Raw genomic sequence first — 23,605 nt, forward strand, 5'->3', positions numbered from 1 at the left:
GCAATCCCACTACTGGGTATGTATCTAAATGATATAAAATCAATATGTTGAAGCAATATCTGCACTCCCATGTTTATTACAGCACTATTCACAATAGCCAAGAAATAGAGAAACAAATGCATCCCAGAACAAAAGCTCCAGGTTACCTACAGGAATACAAAAATATCCACCAATCAATAAAGTAAAATGCACAATGTGTGAGATCCAATCCAAAGTTACCAGAAATGTCTTTGCAGGGAAAAAGGACCTAGAATAAGGAGCATAATCAATCAATCAAAACTGACAAGGATGTTAGAATTAGCAATGAAGGATATTAACACTGTCATTATAACTTTATGTGTGATACTGTGATAGAAGAAGTATATATTTGGTCTTTGTTCCTGGTTCCTGGCACAAAACTCTTGTAATTTCCTGAATGATGAGGTGAGAGGATGATCCTGTTATTCATAATATGCCTCTTTCAATCATCCCTGAGTTTATGCTAATAAGATGACGCTCAGTGGGCCCCTAGATATCTTCAGATGAGGGCTGTTTGCTAGCCCCACCCTGGGCCTCTGGAAAGGGGTGAGGGTTTGGAGATTGAGGTAATCATCAATTTCCAGCCAATGTCTTAATCAGTCATGCCTACATAATGAAAATCTATAAAAACCCCTGAATGAAGGGCTTGGAGGGCTTCTGGGCTGGTAAACACAGCAGTGTGCTAGGAGGGTGCCCCTTCCGTATCTAGTCCTATACATCTCTTCCATTTAGCTGTCCCTGAGTTGTATCCTTTATAATAAATCAGTAATGCTAAATAAAGTGTCTTCCTGAGTTCTGTGAGCCATTCTAACAAATTACAAAACCTGAGGAAGGGGTTGTGGGAACCCCTGATTTATAGCCTATCGGTCAGAATTATGGGAGGTCTGGGGTTTTCAACTGGTGTCTCAAGTGGAGGCAGTTTTGTGTGACCAAGTCCTTAACTTGTGGGGTCTGACACCAATGCCAGGTAGTTAGTGTCCAAATTGAATTGAACTGTTGGATGCCCAGTTGGTGTCTGGAGAGTTGGAGAACTGGTTGTTGATGTGGAAAAAACCCACACATTTGATGTCAGAAGTGTTCTAATGAGAAACAGTTCAGAGTATGCCATATATTAAAAAAGTTAAATAGAGACTTTGAGGATATAAAAAATACATTGAATGGAATTAATAGCACATTAGACATTGCAGAAGCAAATATTAGTCAACTTGAAGACATAGCAATAGAAATGATTGAAAACAAAACCCAAGGAGAAAAAAAACTCCACAAAAATGAAAACAGCATCAATGAGCCATGGGACTTCAAGCAGCCTAATTTGTGAATAATTTGTATCCATGAAGGAAAACAGAGGAGAGAGTCAGAAAAAAAAAAAAAAAAACACATGTGAAGAAATACTCACCAAAATTTTTCCATGTTTGGTGAACACCAGAAACCTACAGAGCCAGAAGGCTCGAAGGACCCCAAGCACATGAAGAAAATTACACCAAGGCATACCGTAATCGAATTGCTCAAAACCAGTGCTAAAGATAAAATTTTAAAAGCAGACAGTGGGAAAAATGGAACATGCTATGTACACAGAACAAAGAGAAGGATGACATCATATTTCTCACCTGAAACAATGCAAACAAGAAGACTGGGAAGCAACATCTTCAAAGTATTAAAAAGAAATAAAAAACTGTCAACCTACAATTCTATACCCATGACAATATCTTTCAAAAAATAAGGTGAGTCTGGGCATGATGGCTCACACCTATAATCCTAGTGCTTTGGGAGGCTGAGGTGAAAGGATTGTTTGAACCCAGGAGTTCAAGCCTGTAGTGAGCTATGATTGTGCCATTGAACTCCAGTCTGGGTGACAGAGAGAGGCTCTATCTCTTAAAACCAAACAAACGAAAAAGATGAAAGAAAGACATTTTCAGACATACAAAAACAGTAAGAATCACCAGTAGATCTGTACTACAAGATATGTTCAAGGACATCTGTCAGACAGAAAGAAAATGATACCAGATAGAATCAGGAATGAAAAGCGCTGGAAATGGTAACTGCATGAGTAAATACATATTATTATTTTTCTTATTATTTGAGTCTTTTTAAAAGCTAATTGACTGCTTAGGCCAGGTGAAGCGGTTCACGCCTATAATTCCAGCACTTTGGGAGGCTGAGGCAGTCAGATCACTTGAGCCCAGGAGGTTGAGACCAGCCTGGGCAACATGGCAAAACCCTGTCTCCCCCTAAAACACAAAAATTAGCCAAGCATGGTGCCATGTATCTGTAGTCCCAGCTACTCAGTAGGCTGAGGTGGGGGGATCACCTGAGCATAGAGAGGTCAAGGCTCAGTGAGCCACAATCACACCACAACACTCCAGCCTGGGTGACAGACTGATACTCTCTCTCAGAAAAAAAAAAAAAAAAAAAAAGATAGCTATTTAAATAAAAATCACAATGAATTTTCAGGTTTGTAACACATGAAAAAGTAAAATGCATGATACAATAGCATAAAGGCTGAGCAAAGATCAATGGAAGCACACTAAAGGTCTTATACTATATGCAAAGTGGGATATATCACTTGAAGGTAGACTATGATAACTTAAAGGTAAATACTATAAACACTAAAACAATCAATAAAATAAAACCAACAGTTGGCTGGGTGTGGTGGCTCGTGCCTGTAATATCAGCACATTGGGACGCTGAGGTGAGAGAAATGCCCAGGCTAGTGAGACCAGCCCTGGCAACATGGCGAGACACCATCTCTACAAAAACTTCAAAAAAATTAGCTGGGCATGGTAATAAATGCCTGTAGTTCCAGCTACTTGGGGGGATGAGGTGGAAGGATCACTTGAGCCCAGGAGGTCAAGGCTGCGGTGAGCCATGATTGCACCACTGGACTCCAGCCTGGGAAACAGAGCAGGACCCCATCTCTAAAAATTAAAAAAAAACTGTGTCAGACCTCTGGAAAACAGTTGATACGGTTTAGACTTGGGTCCTCACTCAACTCTCATGTCGAATTGTAATCCCCGATGTTGGAGGAGGGGCCTGGTAGAAGGTCGTTGGATCATGGGGGCAGATTTCTTCCTTGCTGTTCTCCTGATAGTGAGTTCTCATGAGATCTGGTTGTTTAGAAGTGTGTGGACATGTAAGACGTGCCATGTAAGATGTGCCTGCTTCCCCTTCACTTTCCTCCATGATTGTAGGTTTCCTAAGGCCATCCCAGCCATGCTTTCTGTACAGCCTGCAAAACTATGAGCGAATTAAATCTCTTTCCTTTATGAATTACCCAGACTCAGGTATTTCTCTACATCAGTGTGAGAACAGACTAACACACTGGTTAAAAGTTTACAGGAACTGATTGCCCAATCAAGAAAAAGTCATCTTCAAACTGGGAGTATTGTGGCATTTTCACTTGATCTTCCCCCACTGTCTGCCTGGCACAATGGCAGTCTTGGTCTGCCTCAAAGCAGCCACCTAGTTTCCAGTCCCCTCCCTCGAACTGCAGGGAGCAGAGATTTAATTCACAAATTGCTGTGTACCTGCTTTCTTTCTCTTGTTTTGTTTTGTTTTTTAAGACAGAGTTCCACTCTTGTTGCCCAGGCTGGAGTGCAATGGCATGACCTTGGTTCACTGCAAACTCTGCCTCCCAGGTTCAAGCGATTCTCCTGCCTCATCCTCCCCAGTAGCTGGGATTACAGGTGCCCGCCACCACGCCAGGCTAATTTTTTGTATTTTTAGTTGAGACGAAGTTTCTCCATGTTGGTCAGCCTAGTCTTGAACTCCTGACCTCTACTGATCCACCCACCTCAGCCTCCCATAGTGCTGGGATTATAGGCATGAGCCACCACACCTGACCAGTGTACATGCTTTCTATTTGTCCACCTGTTCTATGTTCCTTTATTCTCACCTTCTTCTGGATTAGTATTCTTCATTCTCCTCTCCCCATTTGTCTGAAACATACTTTTTCTGTTCTTTAGTTTGCTATCAAACTATTAATTTATCAAAATATTGGTCTAGGCCAGGCACAGTGTCCCACACCTATAATCCCAGCACTTTGGGAGGTTGAGGTGGGTGATCACTTAAGGCCAGGAGTTTGACACCAGTCTGGCCAACATGGTGAAGTCCCATCTCTACTAAAAATACAAAAATTAGCCAGGTGTCGTAGCACACACCTGTAATCCCAGCTACTTGGAAGGCTGAGCTGGGAGAATCACTTGAACCCAGGAGGCAGAGGTTGCAGTGAGTCGAGATCGTGCCACTACACTCCAGCCTGAGCAATAAAGCAAGACTGTCTCAAATTAAAAAAAGAGCTGGGCACAGTGGCTCACACCTGTAATCCCAGCACTTTGGGAGGCCAAGGCAGGTGAATAATGAGGTCAGGAGTTTGAGACCAGCCTGGCCAACATGGAGAAACCCCATCTCTACTAAAAGTACAAAAAATTAGCTGGACATAGTGGTGGGCACCTGTAATCCCAGCTATTTGGGAGACTGAGGCAGGAGAATCGCTTGAACCAGGAGGCAGAGGTTGCAGTGAGCCGAGATTGTGCCACAACACTCCAGCCTAGGGGACAGAGTGAGACTGTCCCCCAGGGAAAAAAAAAAAAAAGAAAAAGAAGGAAGGAAAGAAGGAAAAAAAGAAAAAGAAGGAAGGAAAGAAGAAAAGAAAGAAAGAGAAAGAAAAAGAGAGAGAGAGAGAGGAAAGAAAGAGAAAAAATAAAGAGAAATGAAAAAACCAAAATATTAGTCTAATGTAAAAATATTTTAGAGGATGCATAGTGTGACTAGGTGCTGTGGCTCACACCTGTAATCCTAGCACTATGGGAGGCCAAGGTGGGAGCATCACTTGAGTCCAGGAGGTCAAGACCAGCCTGGGCAAAATGGTGAAACCCTACCTCTACAAAAGTACAAAAAATTAGCTGACTGTTGTAGCATGTACCTGTAGTCTCAGCTACTCATGAGGCCGAGGTGGGAGGATTGCTTGAGCCTTGGGAGGTCAAGGCTGCAGTGAGCCATGATAGCACCACTGTACTCCAGCCTGGGTGACCGAGCCAGACCCTGCCTTAAAAAAAAAAAAAAAAAAAAAAAAAAAAGATGCATAGTGTGTTTGTCTGTTCTGCATTGCTATAAGGGAATACCTAAGGCTGGGTAATTTATAAAGAACAAAGGTTTATTTTGGCTCACAGTTCTTCAGGCCATACGGAAGCATAGTGCCTTCCAATCATAGCCAGAGGTGAAAGGGAACCAGCAGGTCACATGGGGAGAGAGGAAACAAGAGAGAAAGGAGGAAGTGCCAGGCTCTTTTAAACAACTAGCTCTCCTGTAAACTCATTACCACTCATTACTCGGGGGAGGGCACCAAGCCATTCATGAAGAATCCACACCCAAGACCTAAACACCTTCCACCAGGCCTCACCTCCAACATTAGAGGTCACATTTCAACATGAGATTTTTGTTTTCAGGCATCTTCTTACTTTGTTTGCTCAGGCAGTGGCATGATAACAGTTCACTGCAGCCTTGACCTTATGGGCTCAGGTAATCCTCCCACCTCAGCCTCCAGAGTAGCTGGGACCACAGGCATGTGCCACCACACCCAGCTAATTTTTGTATTTTTTTCTTGTAAAGATGGGGTTTTTCCATTATGCCTAAGTTAGTCTCAAAACTCCTGGGCTCAAGAAATTCACTCACCTCAGCCTCCGAAGATGTCAACATGAGATTTGGAGAGAACAAATATCCAACCCATATCACACACCTTAATACACTTCAACCTGTATTTCAATTCACAGATTCCCTCTTCAGCTATGTCTAATGCGTTGTTAAACTCAACCACTGACTTCTTAAATGTTGTCTATTTCAGGTCTATCATCACTTCCACTTGTTTGGGCAGCAAGTCACCCAGGTGCTGAGGCAAGAGACCGAGGGCACAAGCTGTTCCAGTATAATAAAGAAAATATATAGAATAAGAATAGTTATACTAGAAATAGAATATAGGTATGATTATATATAAATATTATTAATCATTAGTTTGTAGCATTACTCTTTTTTTCAATATTACAATAATCTCTGTTCTATAATTATAATCTAGGAAAAACCAGGCCATACAGAATAGGAGCTGAAGGGACATGATGAGAAGTGACCAGAAGGCCAGAGTGTGAACCCTCTGCCATACCCGGACAGGGCCACTAGAGAGCTCCTTGCTCTAGCAGTAACACCAGTGCCTGGGAAAGCACCTGTTACTTAGCAGACCTTGGTCTAGCGGTAGCACCAGTGCCTGGGAAGGCACCCGTTACTTATAGCAGACTGGGAAAGGGAGTCTCCCTTTCCCTGGGGGAGTTAGAGAAGACTCTGCTCCATCACCTGTTGTGGAAGGCCTGGTGCACCGGCAGCCATCCAGAGGCCTAAACGTCTCCCCGTGATGCTATGCTTCAGCAGGCACGTTCCTGGTCTGCTTCCATGTTCCGCCCTGTACACCTGGCTCCACCTTCTAGATAGCAATGGCAGAATTAGTGAAAGTACTAAAGTCCTTGAAATGCACAGAAGTTGGAGAAATAGGAACACTTTTACACTGTTGGTGGGATTGTAAACTAGTTCAACCATTATGGAAAACAGTATGGCGATTCCTCAAGGATCTAGAACTAGATGTACCATATGACCCAGCCATCCCACTACTGGGTATATACCCAAAGGATTATAAATTACTCTACTACAAAGACACATGCACACGTATGTTTATTGCGGCACTATTCACAATAGCAAAGACTTGGAATCAACCCAAATGTCCATCTGTGACAGACTGGATTAAGAAAATGTGGCACATATACACCATGGAATACTATGCAGCCATAAAAAAGGATGAGTTTGCGTCCTTTGTAGGGACATGGATGCAGCTGGAAACCATCATTCTTAGCAAACTATCACAAGAAGAGAAAACCAAACACCGCATGTTCTCACTCATAGGTGGGAACTGAACAATGAGATCACTTGGACTCGGGAAGGGGAACATCACACATTGGGGCCTATCATGGGGAGGGGGGAGGAGGGAGGGATTGCATTGGGGAGTTATACATGATATAAACGTCATGCACATGTACCCTAGAACTTAAAGTATAATAATAAAAAAACAAAATTCCAAAAAAAAAAGAAAAAAAAAAGAAATGCACAGAAGAAATAATGACGTAAGCTGTCCCTCTCTCTCTCCACCTCTGCTACCAAATAGGGAAGGGCCCCCTGTCCAGTGGATACATGAGTCGTGTGACCTTACCTATCATTGGAGATGACTCACATTCCTTACCCTACCCCCTTGCCTTGTATCCAGTCAATAACAGTGCAGCTAGGCATTCGCGGCCACTACTGGTCTCCATGTCTTGGTGGTCGTGGTCCCCCGGGGCCCAGCTGTCTTTTCTTCTATCTCTTTGCCTTGTGTCTTTATTTCTATGATCTTTTGTCTCCGCACACAAGGAGAAAAAACCCACAGGCCCTGTAGGGCTGGTCCCTATACAGTTGGTTCTTTTTCAACTCATTCTCTTTTTTCTTTTTCTGTTTTTTTAATTTTGATTTTTATTTATTATTATTTTTTTGAGACAGCAACTCACTGTTGCTGCCCAGGCTGGAGTGCAGTGACACAATCTCAGCTCACTGCAATCTCCACCTCCCAGATTCATTTGATTCTCCTGCCTCAGTCTACCAAGTAGTGGTGATTACAGGCATCTGCCACCACACTGGCTAATTTTTGTATGTTTAATAGTGATGGGTTTCACCATGTTGGCCAGTTTTTCTCGAACTCCTGACCTCAAGTGATCTGCCTGTCTCTGTCTCCAAATTACAGGTGTGAGCCACTGAGTCCAGCCTCGTTTTTAAAAGCTTTAAATTTCTTGTTCACTTTTAATTATTTTTATCTCCATGACCATAGTAAGCTTGTCTCACACTGGTGTGTGATCTTTCTAAAATGAGGAGTCTGTGTAACTGTGTCTGTTGTCTCTTATTTCTCCTGAGTTTCACGCATGTCTTGATTCAAGACATCTTTGGTTAGGTAGGGACGTAATTTTAAATGAATTTACTTTAGGTGGGCTTGGTCTAGGACTGATTATCAGTAAGGAGGCATTCCTGTACTTACAGCCCATTCTTACTCAGCTGTTTATGCCTGCTTCCTCATCTGCAAAATGGGGTAATGATAATGCTTCTGTTGTATGTCTCTTCATGAGTCTTTAATGATAGCTTCTGAGTGCCTGGATCCAGTCATACCTGAAAGTAGTATTTCCATTCCTACTTTTGCTTGTCAGTTTAAGCTGGGCTCCTCACAGCAACTGCCTTGATTCCTGCCTAAGCCAGCAGAGTGACTGGGAGATTTGTGGGTGGTGATGCTGGGGTTGAGTGACCCTCACAGTGAGTCTGGCCAGACCCAGTGCATAGGAAGCAAGCTAGGGGGAGTGTTGAGGCTGTGGTCCTTCAGCTGCCACCAATTAGGATTCCCCCCACCATCAGTGTGAAGGGTTGGATGGCTCCTTTATGTCCAGATTCCTGTGGTAGGTGTTCCATCTTGTTTGGGGTGAGGCTGGAGGGACGCTGCCTGGTGGGGGAGCTGGGGTCATGATGGGAGAGGGGGTTGACTGCAGGGGCCACACAGACACAGCACATTTGTCCTGTCTGCCAAGTGCAGGTATCATCTCCACAGGAGGTCTCAGGGGGATAAAATCTTTTCAAAGGATACTACTGGGGGTCTGTGAGGTGGTCTGGAGACTAGCATCCTTTTTTTTTTTTTTTAGCTGGGGTCTTGCTCTGTGGCCTAGGCTGGAGTGCAGTGGCATGATCATAGCTCACTGCAACCTCAATCTCCTGGGCCCAAGTGATCCTCCTGCCTTGGCCTCCCAAATTGTTGAGGTAACAGGTGGCACCTGGCCTGAGATCAGCCTTTTTATGTCCCCAAATCACACATTTGCCTACATGGATGCATCTGTTCCATGTGCTCTATTTCCACATTAGCTGTGGTGCAGCTCATGTCCGAAGAGTGGTTAGCAGTCCTGGGTCCAGACAAGCCAAACACCACCTCCAGGAACTGACTTCAGTGCAGCGCATGGCATATACTGACCTCCTGACAGAACCTGAGCCATTCCATGACCTCTGTCGCTCAGTGTCCCCATCCAAAACTGGAGGCGACAATGTGTGCATGAGATTGTTGTGAGGATTATGTATCAACATTTGTAAAATGCTTTGGAAAAAAACCGGGTAAACCGTTGGTGCTTGGAATAGTGCCTGGCACACATAGGGTGTTTTAAAAGCACTTAGAACAGCAGCAACTGGCCCACTGCTGGTGTTCACTAAGCACTCAGAGCTGCACCCATCACACAGCTGGCCTTCAATAAGCACACAGAGCACAGGCACAAAACTGGTGCTTACTTAAGTACATGGAGAAGAAAACTACTCTGCTGAGTGAGGGGCAGACTAGTGCTTTATATATACACACACACAGCAGAAGGTACAGGGTCTCAATAAGAAAATATGCTCTGTTCAGGTGAACCCTCCATGCAGAACACTTGGGGTAGAGGAGAGGGAAGGGCAAAAACGTAAATAAAGACGAGGAAAGAGGGTTACTACTGGAAGGGCAAATACAGGCGGGGAGCACACTGCGGGTGGGAGACAGGACCTGTTCTTCTCTGGGAGATAGCAATGCAGCACGGAGGAGAACAGTAGTCATGACTAAGCCTGCAATGCTTGGTGGGAGCACCTAACATAAATAAGAGAAGAGGGGTGGACCCAAGAAGACATGACTGCAGAGAGGGCTTCCTTTTCTGTGGCAGGACCTAGGGCTCTCAATTAACATCCATGAACTCAGAGCTGGGAAGAAAGCTGCAGGCAGGGGAGACTGGGGTGCCAGATGAGTTGGGCTGGCACAGTAGGCTTCACATCATGTCCTGGTGTTGACAGAAGGGAAGAAAGGCTGCCTTGGACCGCAGGGAGAGGACAGGAGTCAGTGTGGATTGTGTGGGTGGGTGCGAGGTGGGGCGGCGGTGTCAAAAGGGAAGAAGGGGAGGAGGGAGGATGGAAGTCACACCTCGATCTGATTCTCATGCACAAGTGAGATGCTGTTGTCATAAAAGTAGTGCCACTGGCCACTGTCCTTGTTGCAGTCAAATGTTGTGTCTGAAAGGGAGAGACAGTTATCCTCACCCTCCCTTCCTGCCCCTAGGACGTGTCCAGATTCACTCTATCATTCTTTCCACCATGATAACCTCACCACTGGCTCACATCCCTAGTCACCCACTGAGAAGGTACTGACTTCCCCCAAGCCCAGATACCCCAGAGCAAGCCCCTGCCTACAGCCTGGCTCATCCAGCGTCCATCATGAATGCCCCCATAATGGTTGGAAGCTGCGAAGAGGTCATCCCTGTACAGCTCCGGATTCAAGTTATTCTGTGGTTTGATGACAAACTCAGAGAAGTCCAGGTCCCTGTGGGTGGGGAGAGGGTTAATCCTGGTGCACCCCCTCCTTTCCCTGCCTTCACCCAGCCATCCTCCCCATGGCCCTTGACCGGATAGAAAACTCCACGAGGGTGTCCAGCTTCTCTCAGGAGAAGTTGGTGTAGGGAAAGCATTTCAGGTGGACAACAGAACACAGGCAGCATCCACAGGTCCAGCTTCTTGGTGGCCAGCTGGTGCTGCTTGCAGGAGGGGCAGTGCCTACAGACAGAGCCCAAGTCAGCAGACATACTTTTTCCGAGCACCTACTGTGTGCTGTTTGTACTGCCTGATTCTCATGTACCATTTCAAGCCCACAGAGACACTGCCCTTACCATTAGCCCATCTGGTATTCTAGTTTGCTCTGTTCTTGTTAAAATCCTTTCACTCACTCATCAATTGCTTACTAATTATCTTTTGTATATGCTTTCATACCACGTTTTGTATTTCTGTTTGATTTCTGATCCATGAGATGCTAGTCTTATTTTAGAGCCCACCTCTATCCCTTCATATTTTAGTCATTTATTCATTCACGAGGCATTTAACACTTTGGTACTGTTTTGTATTTCTGTTCCATTTCTGCTCCACGGAGACACTGCTCTTATTTCTGAGACTGGCCACATGGCCTTGGTTCTCTCTTTTTGTTCATTCTGCAAGTGTCTACTGAGCATCTACTAAATACCCAACACTATTATAAACAGGGAGAAGCAACACACAGTGAACTGAAGTCTTCACCCTCAAGGAGTTAACTCTAATAAAGATGACAAATAACACAAAAGGGGATAGAAGACATCACATCACGTGGCATTCCTGAGCTAGAAAGAAAGTAATGCTTGACTAGGAAGAAAAGAGCACAGAGAGGGGGTGGAGAGGGGACAGTGGGGAAGGGTGGGTTTTTTTGTTTGTTTTTTTTAGACAGAGTCTTGCTCTGTCGCCCAGGCTGGAGAGCAGTGGCATGATCTCAGCACACTGCAACCTCTGCCTCCCAGGTTCAAATGATTCTCCTGCCTCAGCCTCCCGAGTAGCTGAGATTACAGGTGCCTGCCATCACACCCAGGTAATTTTTTGTATTTTTAGTAGAAACGACAGGGTTTTGCCATGTTGGCCATGCTGGTCTTGAACTCCTGACCTCAGGTGATCCACCCACCTCGGCCTCCCAAAGTGCTGGGATTACAGGCATGAGCCAACATGCCTGGCCGGGAAGGTTGATTTTTAACAGGGTAGTCAGAGGAGGGCTGTCTGATGAGGTCATGTTTGGTCGGAGACCTGAGCATAATAAGGAGTGAAGTCCAGCAGATCACTGGGGAAAGAACATTCCTGGAGAAGAAACAACCCAGGCCGAGGCACTGAGGTAGGAGTCTGCTCAGGGTATTGGTGGCCAGGGTGGCAGGAAGGTTTCAGTGTGGAGGAGAGCGGACGGAAGTATATTTAGAAAGGTAAATATAGTGGTACAACCCAACAAAGCCCTTACAGGCCCCGCTCTGGCCCCTTCTCAGGGGTTTTCTTTCTTCAGGGTCTCCACAGTGGTGAAGAGCTGAATGCACTCCTACAGCCGCACAGAAGCCTCCTTCGTCATGTACCCAACATAGTCATGCTTTACACGGCCCTAGGTTGGGTGAGCAGAGGCCAGCTGTGAAGACTGACGTAGAGGCTGACTGTGAGGAATGGGGGAGAAATGTGGAGTCAGAAGGTGGGGACACACGACACGTAGAGTGGGTCAAAGCATAGACTTTGAAGTTAGGAACCTCAGGCCCTGGAGCTCTCAGCAGGTGTTCAGGTCCCAGGGCCAGGCTGGACCTGGATCTCTTGACTCTGTTCCCGCTGGAGGAGTTTGTGGCGAATGTGCAAAAGCACTCTAGATTTTAGGCACAATGAAAAATTGTCAGCAAAAAGACAAATAACCAAGACTCTTCCAGGAGACAACGAAAGACAGGATGAAGTTGTCTATGTTTTGAGTGTCTTGTTCACCTCTGTATCACCAGCACTCAAGAGAGATAGTAGCAAAGTCAGAGGTCTAGACAAAGAAAAATCCCTACAAGTCATTCCATGGCCACATTAAGTCTGAACTACCTTTTGCACATTGCAGGGGAGGTGTCGAATAAGCAGCTAAACATCCAAGTCTGAGTTCAGACCCCACTGGGCCCCGCCCCTGGGAAGAGGACACTTATGAAAGCTGATACATCAGAATGTTATACAGGCCCTCTGAAGAGAACTGGTCCCAGGGCACCGACCCTAGGAGCAGGTGCCAGAAAAGCATCAGGCCATAGTAGGAGTTGTTGCAGTCCCACAGGTAGACAGTCCCATAGTAGGAGTTGGTGCGCTCCCACAGGTAGACAGGAACCACGATGTCTCCTGTTGATCCCTTGATGGCCTCAATCTGACCTGACACATCATAGCTGTGGGGGGTGGACAGCAGGAACATTTGATCACCAACCCCCACCTTCCCCGAGACTCCCTGACTGCCCGGTTGCTCCACCCACTCATCCCCCTCAGCCTCAAGTTATTTTTTAACAGAGTTGAAGAGTTACTAAATGTCTTATGCTTTACAATCTGTTGGATAATTTGTACAGCACTCTGTTTACATGCTATTTCATAAAGTCCTTTGGTGTTATCAGTGCGCTGAGGAGGTTCACTTTTAGTGACAAAGGAATTTAAAAGCATTTTCTTTTTGGAAACCACTGTTTGGTTTACAAAGAACTTTCCTATTCACAGAGCACTTTCTATTTTAGTTTTTAGTTATCCAAAGATTTAAACATTTTCCTGAACGCTCCTATATTTAGAAAGTGTCTTAAGTGTTCCATATTTCAAAAATCATTTTTTGTTTTTGAGGCCCACAATAAAGGATGGAGCTCAGCTCAGAATCTGGTACCTAGGAGAGGCCTCATAAGTGCTGAATGAGAAGTAAAAGAAACAGCAGCCTCCGTCCTGTGATGAGGAAGAAAACACCCAAAGACACCCTGTACAAGGGTCTGTGGCTCCGCCCCATTCAAAACTTCAAGCCCTCTCCCCTTCTAAGGCACGTGGCTAAAGCTCTGTGCAGCGTAGGTGCCCAGTGAACAAGGCAGAGGAGAGAAGAGAGAAGATGGTTAAGGCAGGCCCATATAAAAGGAAGTGGACCAAGTTCCTGAGGGACTCCATCTCCCCTCCATCCCCTCACTCACAGGAAAATATCATCACAGTCCAAGATGCTGCTCAGAGGCTTATCCAGCTGGTAGAGCTTATAGAAGCGATGACTGAAGACCTCAGCCATGATCATCTGGGAATGAAAAACAGAGAGGGAGCTAGTCAGTCTGCAAGGCCTCCCCAGGCCCTTCCACCCACTTTCCCCTGAATCCCACCCAGCCTCCATCTGCAGTCTCACCCTCTCTGGCGAGATACCCATGTGTTTGGACACAGCCACACACAGATCTGAGATCTCGCCTTTCTTGGGGACCACAAACCAGTCCAGAGGGATAAACAGTAACCAGAAAAGACCAAAAGGCCGTGTGGTGAGTTAATGCCAGAAGACTTGAGGAATGACAGATAATCAAACTCTGACTATGTATCCTCCATTATGTCCCCATGTCCCCACTGCCCCAATACCTGCTCTGGCGTGTGGTGGGGATCACTTAAAATGGAGCATTTACAGAGTTAAAAGCTGAAGAGACCTATCCTGGGAGAAAGGGGGAGATTAGATACGTCTTTGCATTTCTTTTGATACAGATTCAATATTTTAAGAGCCCGTACCCTAAACATGACCTCACAGTTTTTATGATAATAAAAATTTAAACTCACAGTACTGGATGATGTGGCTTCAAGAGTGGTCAGCAACCTTACAATTTTTCCAAAGAGCCCCATCTCATTATAACACATGGCATCATTCCAAAACAAAATAAAAGAAAAAAATTGTTTACTATGTCAACTTTGGCATACATATGCCAAATTGTTTTTTGATAAGACCTAAGTATTAGGTAGAAACTTGAGAAAAATAATTTTCTCAATTGCAAATTCTTACTATGAGAATTTTTTAAGCTCATGGATGTATATTTAAACAATCTGAGTATTTCCAAAATAACTTGCCTGGCTTTTAAACATTTCTTCTTAAGAGGTCAACTTGTTTATCTACTAAGTACCTCCTTTCTTCTCTCAAATTATTTCATTCAACCTATTTGTCACATATGTAAAAATAGATATAATGTACAATCAACTACCTGCAATGCTACTACCATACAGCTTTGAGTTTAGGAGGTATATCATTTCAGAAAATGTTAGGTGATTGCAGTCATGAGTTAGCTTGCAGTTTGAATCATCAGGAAGAACACCAAGATTGTAGCTATCAAAACATTAGTATGGTTTACCTATTAATATTTCTTACATTCAAGCCCCAAATGAAGGCAAACAACTATCTAGACTTGGGACATGTCTCTTAATGAGAATCTTCCCAAATGCATGCTGTAGGTTCTTTTGACTATCCTATCCCTGAACTTCTAGTTCAGTGAAATACTGGGGAATTGATTGCATTGACCTAGAGAAGTCACAGTTCTCCATGCCTTCATTTGACTGTGTTCACATTACACGGTTTTTTCAAACTAATTACTACCTTTTACCTGGAATAGTTCTCCATTACCATCATATGTTCCACGTGGCCCTATTCTTAACTTCTGATTCATACTCCTAATTAAGACTGAGACCTTTTTCAGAGTTAACTATGAGTATGCTCAATATTAGAAATATGTTATTTTCTACTTCTGGCCAAAATTCAAACTTCAATATTAGTTGTAAAATTAGCATAAGAAAGTTCACTCCTTTGAGAATGATTGCTATGTGCAAAGTCCCCACAAAATCCCACATTTGCCTTTACACTGGCTCTATCTTTTTTTTTTTTTGAGATGGAGTCTCGCTCTGTTGCCCAGGCTGGAGTGCACTGGTGCTATCTGGGCTCACTGCAACCTCCGTCTCCCTGGTTCAAGTGCTTCTCCTACCTCAGCCTCCCGAGTAGCTGGAATTACAGGTGCATGCCTCCACGATGGCTAATTTTTGTATTTTAGTAGAAATAAAGTTTCACCATGTTGGCTAGTCTGGTCTCAAACTCCTGACCTTAGGTGATCTGCCCACCTCGACCTCCCAAAGTGCTGGGATTACAGGCATGAGCCACTGCACCCAGCCTTAGTTCTACCACTTTTGACGTAATCTTAATTTGTTAGGAAACATTCCACATAAACGATTTCATCCTCATAAAAATATTCCATAGTTTCTTCCCATAGACAGATTAAATTCACAAAATGCCGTGTTGCTGTGTTCTGTTACTGATTACACAAAGGAGGCAAGCACTCAACTTTCCAGCTCTAAAGCATTCACATTAATGCATTTTGCTACTGACAGGTCTAGCTTGGAATAGATTCTTAGGCTGAAGGAGTGATTATTGAAGACCAGATTTCTTAAGACAGGTAATGAAAAAGAAAGTTGTTATTTGCTTAGCTGAATTATTCTTTTTCATCATGAGTGCTTTACATAATTAAACAGCATGGGCTTGAAGTTACTTTACACTAAGCGAGACTCGTGTTTTCTCTTTTAATTGGTTAATATGATAAATTAGAAGAAGAAATAAAAAATGTTAAAAATCAGGCAAAATAAATTTGTAACAATAATAAGAATATGTTTTGAAAGACATGAATAGCCTGAACATTTTATTAAATTACAGTTTCTCATAATGAGAAACTGAACTGAAAGATACAGATCATTTGTTTCCATTAATAGTTTGTTCTTCTTAGAGAGCCCTGGGATCACACCTTAAAGCAGGGTATTAGTATTCACATTTTAAATAATATCTTGGGCTGTTGCTAATAAGCCACATTTCAAATAAACATATCAGTTACTGAGAGTCCATGTTGCTAATAAGCCACATTTAAAATAAAGGTATCAGTTACTGAGAGTTTAACAAAAACAGATTCCTTTTTCTTTTTCACTCTATAATCACTCATGCTTCTATCCATATTTATAGACTGCCCACAGGCTCAATGTTGTCCCTAAGCCTGTTTTGTTTGGTCCACATTATGTCTACAATTTTGGAGTTATTTTTCTCTCCAACAAGTAACAGGCAATCTCCAGTTTATCATGGTCCCTCACCTCCCTCAAGATTAATCTAAATCTCATTTGACTAGTTTCTGTAATATGTAAAAAATGAAGAGAAGGGCTAGAATAGCAAGTGAGAGGGTGTGGCAATCTTCATATGATGTTTCCAAAGCTGAGAAAGGCATGTGCCTTTATTTTAGTCACAGGAGAACAGGGAGTGAGCCACTTGACCTGAATGGGAACTGAACAGAATGAGAATCGATCTAGTACCTAACAATATAGATTGGTGTACTAGTGAAGTAGTCAGTGGTTGTTGGGTTTAGGAATAAGTGAGTAAGGAATAGAAAGCATGAATGGAAAAATAGCATATGCAAAAGTCCTGGGGTGATAGAGAAATGCTGAGATTGGCATAACTAAAAAAATAAGAAGAAGAAAAAGACTGTAGCCTGTATGCAGAGACTGCAGGGGAATCTGGTGAGAAAAAACGCTGGAGCAATGGGTAGGAGAGTAAGATGGAATAATTACAGCATAAGTAAAACTTGCCTCCTAAGTATTGTTGCAGGGGCCATTGAAAATAATATGCTAAGAATAGATAAGGCTCAAGGACAGTATCTCTAGCTAGTTGCACTTTCAATGAACTCCAGTAGTCAAGGACAGTATCTCTAGTTGAACTTTTAATGAACTCTATCTAGTAGGCACCAAGAAGGCAGACAAAATAAGAGCTTAGAGACAAGGAACTAAGCAGAAGGTTACATCTGGGTGCAGAAAGTTTGTTTTGCATTGTGTTATTTTTGCTGACGTGGGGTTTATGGAGTATAAATAAAGTGAGGCGGAGGCTCTAGGCGCGGCCGCCATGTTCTCTGTTTGTCTTTGTCTTTTGTGTCTGTTCATTCTCCACCACCCCCGGCACGGGCCCCAAGATATTGTTAGTAAATAAATATTTATATCAACCCAGCATTTATATTTGCATTTTAAAATCATTATGGAAAGTTTCCAAGGGTACAACAGTAGACAGAATAGTACTTATAATGAATCTCTGTGTACCCTTCACCCAGCTGTAACATAATTTTGCTTCATCCAGATTCATCTTCTTTTTCCCCTCATATTGTTTTGAAGAAAAACCTTAGAAATCCTGTGATCTCATCTATAAGATATTTGTCTTTACGGTAACTTCCTACTGTTGTGGAAAAAAAAGTTTAAAACTAAATGTAAAGGTGGAGTGTGGTGGTTCTCACTAGCGATCTGGAAAAGCATGAGGATTTCCAAATGGGCTTTTCCTCTACAGCTCAGCACCCCCGATTCTCTCATTGGTCCAGGTAAAAGGAGGAAAGGTTCCTTTCCCTCTAGACAACACTGGCAGCAGCTTCCACTGCTACTCACCTAAGGACCTCAGATCTTTGTTTCAGACAGAGTTTTACCTGCTATGAATGGAGATGTACTTCTTGTAATGAAAGGAGAATCCTTGGGTCTTCAGCTCTGTGCCCCTTGGTTTCCTGGATTTAATTCCAAACTCTGTGCTTTCACATACCAGTAATTTTGTTTACAGTTTTCTGCCTAGGATGGTCTAATCTTTTTTTTTAAAAAAAACAAAATTAATACAGAATAGAAACAGAAATAGTAATGAGTCAGTTTACACTTTAAGAAATGTTTACTTTCCACTTAAAAAACGACATTAATTTTACATGGTCCTGTTTGTTCATTTAGCGGAGACTTACTATAGACTGGAGCTTGGTAAGTACTTTAGCTTAAAATCCAAAGGCTGTTTTAAGAATGAACACACTGGCCGGGCACGGTGGCTCAGGCCTGTAATCCCAGTACTTTGGGAGGCCGAGGTGGGTGGATCACCTGAGGTCAGGAGTTCAAGACCAACCTGACCAATATGGTGAAACCCCATCTCTAGTAAAATTACAAAAATTCGCCAAGTGTGGTGGCGTGCACCTGTAGTCCTAGCTACTTGGGAATGTGAGGCAGGAGAATCGCTTGAACACCTGGAGGTGGAGGTTGCAGTGAACCGAGATCCTGTCAATGTACTCCAGCCTGGGTGACAGAGCAAGACTCAGTCTCAAAAAAAACAAAAACAAAACAAAACAAAAGAATGAACAGACTAAGTCATGTAAGTGATGAAGGCTGGAAGTCACAAGAGAGCATTCAAGTTTTAAATAATATTCTGGGCCTTTCCAAAGTATGAATTGTACCTATAAAAAAAAGATAAGCTTAGGTACCATAATTCTTATTAAGAAAAAAAAATTTTCCCGCTATGAGACAAATAAAACTACATGGTATAATCAAGTACTGCAAATCACTTAAATAGGCACCAAAAGTCCTGGCATTTTTGGTTGATAAAATTTCTTCCTAAAAAGGTCTTTTACTTTGCCCAAAATGTTATTATTTTAATTTCATAAGTAGATTAGTAGTTTCAACATACATCAAATTAGACAAGACCTTTTGAAAAATTGCATATTAATTAGAGACAGAGTAGTTGTCCTAAGAATAATTTTAAATCACAAGATAATTTTAAATTATAAAACAGAGTTTTCTAGTTCTTATTTGAATACCAAAAAGGAAAAAGACCATAAAATGCACTAATTAATTAATTGGAAAATATTGTTTTTAAGCCATAAAATAATTCATTTTTTAGGAATTTTGCAAGATAAGCTTGAGAGAAATTAACTTTCAAAAAATTTCTTTGAAATATGCCATCTAGTATGTTAGCCACTAGCCTTATGTAGCTATTTGAATTTAAATTTATTAACATTAATAAAATAAAAAACTCAAGACCTCAGTCTCAATAGACACATGCGGCTAGTGGTTATCATACTGGACAGTACATATACAGAGTATTTTTATCATCACACAACATTCTGTTGAATAACGTTGCTTTAGAAGACACAGCTGGTGGTGGTGGGTGTCAATTCCCGTTTCCTGAATGGGGAAGTGCCTGGTCTGCTGCCTGGTCAGAGAGGGGCAACGTGGGGGGCAAGGCCACCATCTCTCCAGCCACAGCTGGGATAGGGGACCTCCTTTCTTCTCCCCTCACTTTTCCCATCCCTTTCTTAAAAACCGCACCTCATTACTTGCCCCCTTTGCCATCAGTTCCCACCAAGGAAAAGAAGAATTGCTGGAAACTCGCCCCCCACAGAGCCCAGGTCCTGCCGCCCAGCCCTCCCACAGCCACTCCCAGTAGCTAATCCTTTCTCCGTTACTCTCTCCTAGAATTCTGGCTAATGGGATGAGCCTCCAACCGCCTCTTGAAAAAGTAAACATCCTTTTGTGAGACCCCTCCCGACCCCGACCTCCACATCAACATATCTCGTCATGCATCTGGCCCTTTCTCAGCGTCTATCCAGCCCTCTTGCTTCAAACCAGTTTACCCCAGGCCCCCAGACACTTAGGACCAACCCCTCCAGGTTCATGGCCCCGCTGGCCTCCCCCAGTATCGCGGCTACTTCCCTAACTCCACCTCCAGCCCCCTTTGCCCTTCCCTCTGTCTGCCCCTGTTTTCTTTCCCTTCCACTCTCCCCAGCTGTGGGCTAAGCTGAAGACAGGGGCAGAGAGACTGGAGAGATGGTAGGCGTGCCTGAGATATTGGGGTGCTCCCCTGGATGGTACCCTGGGGGGGTCTTGGAAGTGAAAATTTGAATTGTTAGGTTTTGGGGTTCCTGGAGGGGGCAAGATAGCAGGTAGTGGCTGCAGAGCTGTCATGGTACAATTTTGGGGCATTCTATACTACACTTCAGGGAAAAGTAAGGACCTGAAGTTTTAAGAAGCTGTGGGGAGACCCCAGATCTGACCCATGCTCCCATCGGCCCCCTCCCAGGTTTCCTGTGGCCAGGCAGAAACCAGCGAGCCCAATGCTGAGGACAGGATGTCCAAAGATTGCTACTTAGACTCCTATGCAGGCCGACCCGTCCTCGAGATCACGGCGGAGGGGGGTGGGGGGGCAAGGCATCTGGGGAGACTCACCCGAACAGCGTCCGGGCGGGCCTGAGGCTGGGATGTGGCGCGGCTTCCCCCCAGACCCCCCGCCTGTGCTTTCGACATCCTGGTCAGCCCTTTGTCAAGACTCCTGGCATCCGGAGACAGTCCTGGCGACCCCGCGGAGAGGTCAGGCTGGAGCCTCGGAGCCCCGCCCCCCAAGCACTGCCACGGAGGGCTCCGGTTTGCCAGGCCTCAGGTCGTGGTTCCTATGACAACCGTGGGAACCACTGTGACGCGAGCACCCGCTCGCCGCGAGCACCCGCTGGCCACTCGCGCATGCGCATTGGCTTCTCAGCCCCGCGCTCCGCTGCCAGCAGTCAGGCTGCTTCCCCTTTAAAGGATGGCGGCCGCTCGGCACCAGGGGCTCTCCCGCTGCAGCCTTGGCAGCGGCTGCATCCGGGGTCCTGTTGAGGGCCGCGTGGGAGAGGCGGCCGCGGGCAGCGTCCCACGATCCAACGGCAACCACCAGGAGTCCCGACTTCAGAGTAGCCTGGAGTCGATTTCCACCAGGGGAGGGGGAGCTTCCGTGCGCCTGCTGAGGTCATCTCATGACCCCCCGTCCGATCCGATTCTGGACCCCTACGGGGGAGAATGGATTGGCTGAGCACATCACATCGACTGAGGCAGGCAGGGCCTGGCTGCAGCCCAGAATGATCCCATGGGCCTCAAGGCGTGGAGTCAGCGGAAAGTTCACTGAGCCCTGAGCCCTCTGCCTCCCTCCTTTCAAAGAGCGGTGACCTGCCGTGCTTCTCAAGGGCCTGGGGCTCCTTCAAGCTGATCCCGCTTTCCAGGACACCTGTCAACAGGTCCAGGGCCGAATCCGAGGTGGAGCCAATGCGTGGCACTGGCCTACCCTGGCACAGATGGTGTAAGCGTGTGTCCCTGCGGGCACACGGGCCGACTGCCAGAGAAACAACGGTGTCCTGGCATGTGCCCGGTGGAAGGGGGGCACAGGTGACCTTTCCATGAATGCCAGGGAAAATCCAAGAACGTCTGGGATCTAGCAGCCGGACAAAAGTCTCAGCGGGTCAGTCCACCCAGGAGCAGAGGGGGTCTCATTCTCAGGAACGAGACTGGGTGTGCAGAGGAAATGCCACAGCACCTCTTCCAGAAGACAAGGACCTGTCTTTCCAAGGAGGAGGGAGGCAGAGGGCTCAGAAGCGTCAGTGAACTTTCAGTGGACAGCACGCCTTCAGGCCTGTGGGATGATTGTGGGCTGCAGCGAGACCCTGCCTGCCTCAGTCGATGTGCTCAGCCCATCCATTCTCCCCCGTAAGGGTCCAGAATCTTTTTTTTTTTTTCTTTTTTTTTTTTATTATACTTTAAGTTCTAGGGTACATGTGCATAATGTGCAGGTTTGTTACCTATGTATACTTATGCCATGTTGGTGTGCTGCACCCATCAACTCGTCAGCACCCATCAATTCATCATTTATATCATGTATAACTCCCCAGTGCAATCCCTCCCTCCTCCCCCCTCCCCATGATAGGCCCCAGTGTGTGATGTTCCCCTTCCCCAGTCCAAGTGATCTCATTGTTCAGTTCCCACCTGTGAGTGAGAACATGCGGTGTTTGGTTTTCTCTTCTTGTGATAGTTTGCTAAGAATGATGGTTTCCAGCTGCATCCATGTCCCTACAAAGGACGCAAACTCATCCTTTTGGATGGCTGCATGGTATTCCATGGTGTATATATGCCACATTTTCTTAATCCAGTCTGTCACAGATGGACGTTTGGGTTGATTCCAAGTCTTTGCTATTGTAAATAGTGCCGCAATAAACATACGTGTGCATGTGTCTTTGTAGTAGAGTAATTTATAATCCTTTGGCTATATACCCAGTAGTGGGATGGCTGGGTCCTATGGTACATCTAGTTCTAGATCCTTGAGGAATCGCCATACTGTTTTCCATAATGGTTGAACTAGTTTACAATCCCACCAACAGTGTAAAAGTGTTCCTATTTCTCCACATCCTCTCCAACACCTGTTCTTTCCTGACTTCTTAATGATTGCCATTCTGACTGGTGTGAGATGGCTGAAACTGGATCCTTTCCTTACCCCTTATACGAAGATTAATTCAAGATGGATTAGAGACTGAAATGTTAGACCTAATACCATAAAAACCCTAGAAGAAAATCTAGGTAGTACCATTCAGGACATAGGCATGGCAAGGACTTCATGTCTAAAACACCAAAAGCAACGGCAGCAAAAGCCAACATGGACAAATGGGATCTCATTAAACTAAAGAGCTTTTGCACAGCAAGAGAAACTACCATCAGAGTGAACAGGCAACCTACAGAATGGGAGAAAATTTTTGCAACCTACTCATCTGACCAAGGGCTAATATCCAGAATCTACAAAGAACTCAAACAAATATACAAGAAAAAAACAAACAACCCCATCAAAAAGTGGGCAAAGGATATGAACAGACATTTCTCAAAGGAAGACATCCATACAGCCAACACACACGTGAAAAAATGCTCATCATCACTCGCCATCAGAGAAATGCAAATCAAAACCACAATGAGATACCATCTCACACCAGTCAGAATGGCAATCATTAAGAAGGCAGGGTCCAGAATCTGATCTGAAGCGGAGTCCTGAGACCCCAGCAGGCGCCCTGAAGCTCCCCCTCCCCCGGACGAAATCGGCTCCAACCCAAGCAGTTTTGGAGAGGAAAACAATCATGACAGGGATCTCCAGGAAGTGTCTCCCCGATGGACTGGGAGGGGACACATGACCCAGGCACAGACGCGGAGGGAGGCTCACCAAAGAGAGGCCGACATTCAAGAAATCGCTTTTTGGCAAAAAGGCGTTTTTCTCCAAACACACACGCGCACACACACACACACACACACACACACACACAAACACACACACCCCAACCGAAAGACAGAGTGCAAAGAACTGACAGAGAGTCAGAGACAGAGAGAGAATCGAAAATGGGACACACACAAACACATAGACACACAGAGAGTCATAGAGCAGTGGCAGAGAAACAAACAGCCCCAGGCAGCCGCTGAGGCTACGGGGTTCGGCTCTGGACCCAGAACGACCCTCGATTGAGAGATCAGCCCACGGGTCTGCAGGCCGACCCGTCCTCGAGATCACGGCGGCGGGGGGTGGGGG

General features: G+C 44.9%; 1 pseudogene; it reads right to left on the reverse strand.

The window, feature by feature from the left end:
- Positions 1-9,806: 9,806 nt before the first annotated feature.
- LOC117088582 lies at positions 9,807-14,289 on the reverse strand (annotated as a pseudogene).
- Between the last annotated feature and the right edge of the window lie 9,316 nt (positions 14,290-23,605).

Source organism: Trachypithecus francoisi, unplaced genomic scaffold, assembly GCF_009764315.1.
Source record: "Trachypithecus francoisi isolate TF-2019V2 unplaced genomic scaffold, Tfra_2.0 Lachesis_group10, whole genome shotgun sequence".
Taxonomy (NCBI): domain Eukaryota; kingdom Metazoa; phylum Chordata; class Mammalia; order Primates; family Cercopithecidae; genus Trachypithecus; species Trachypithecus francoisi.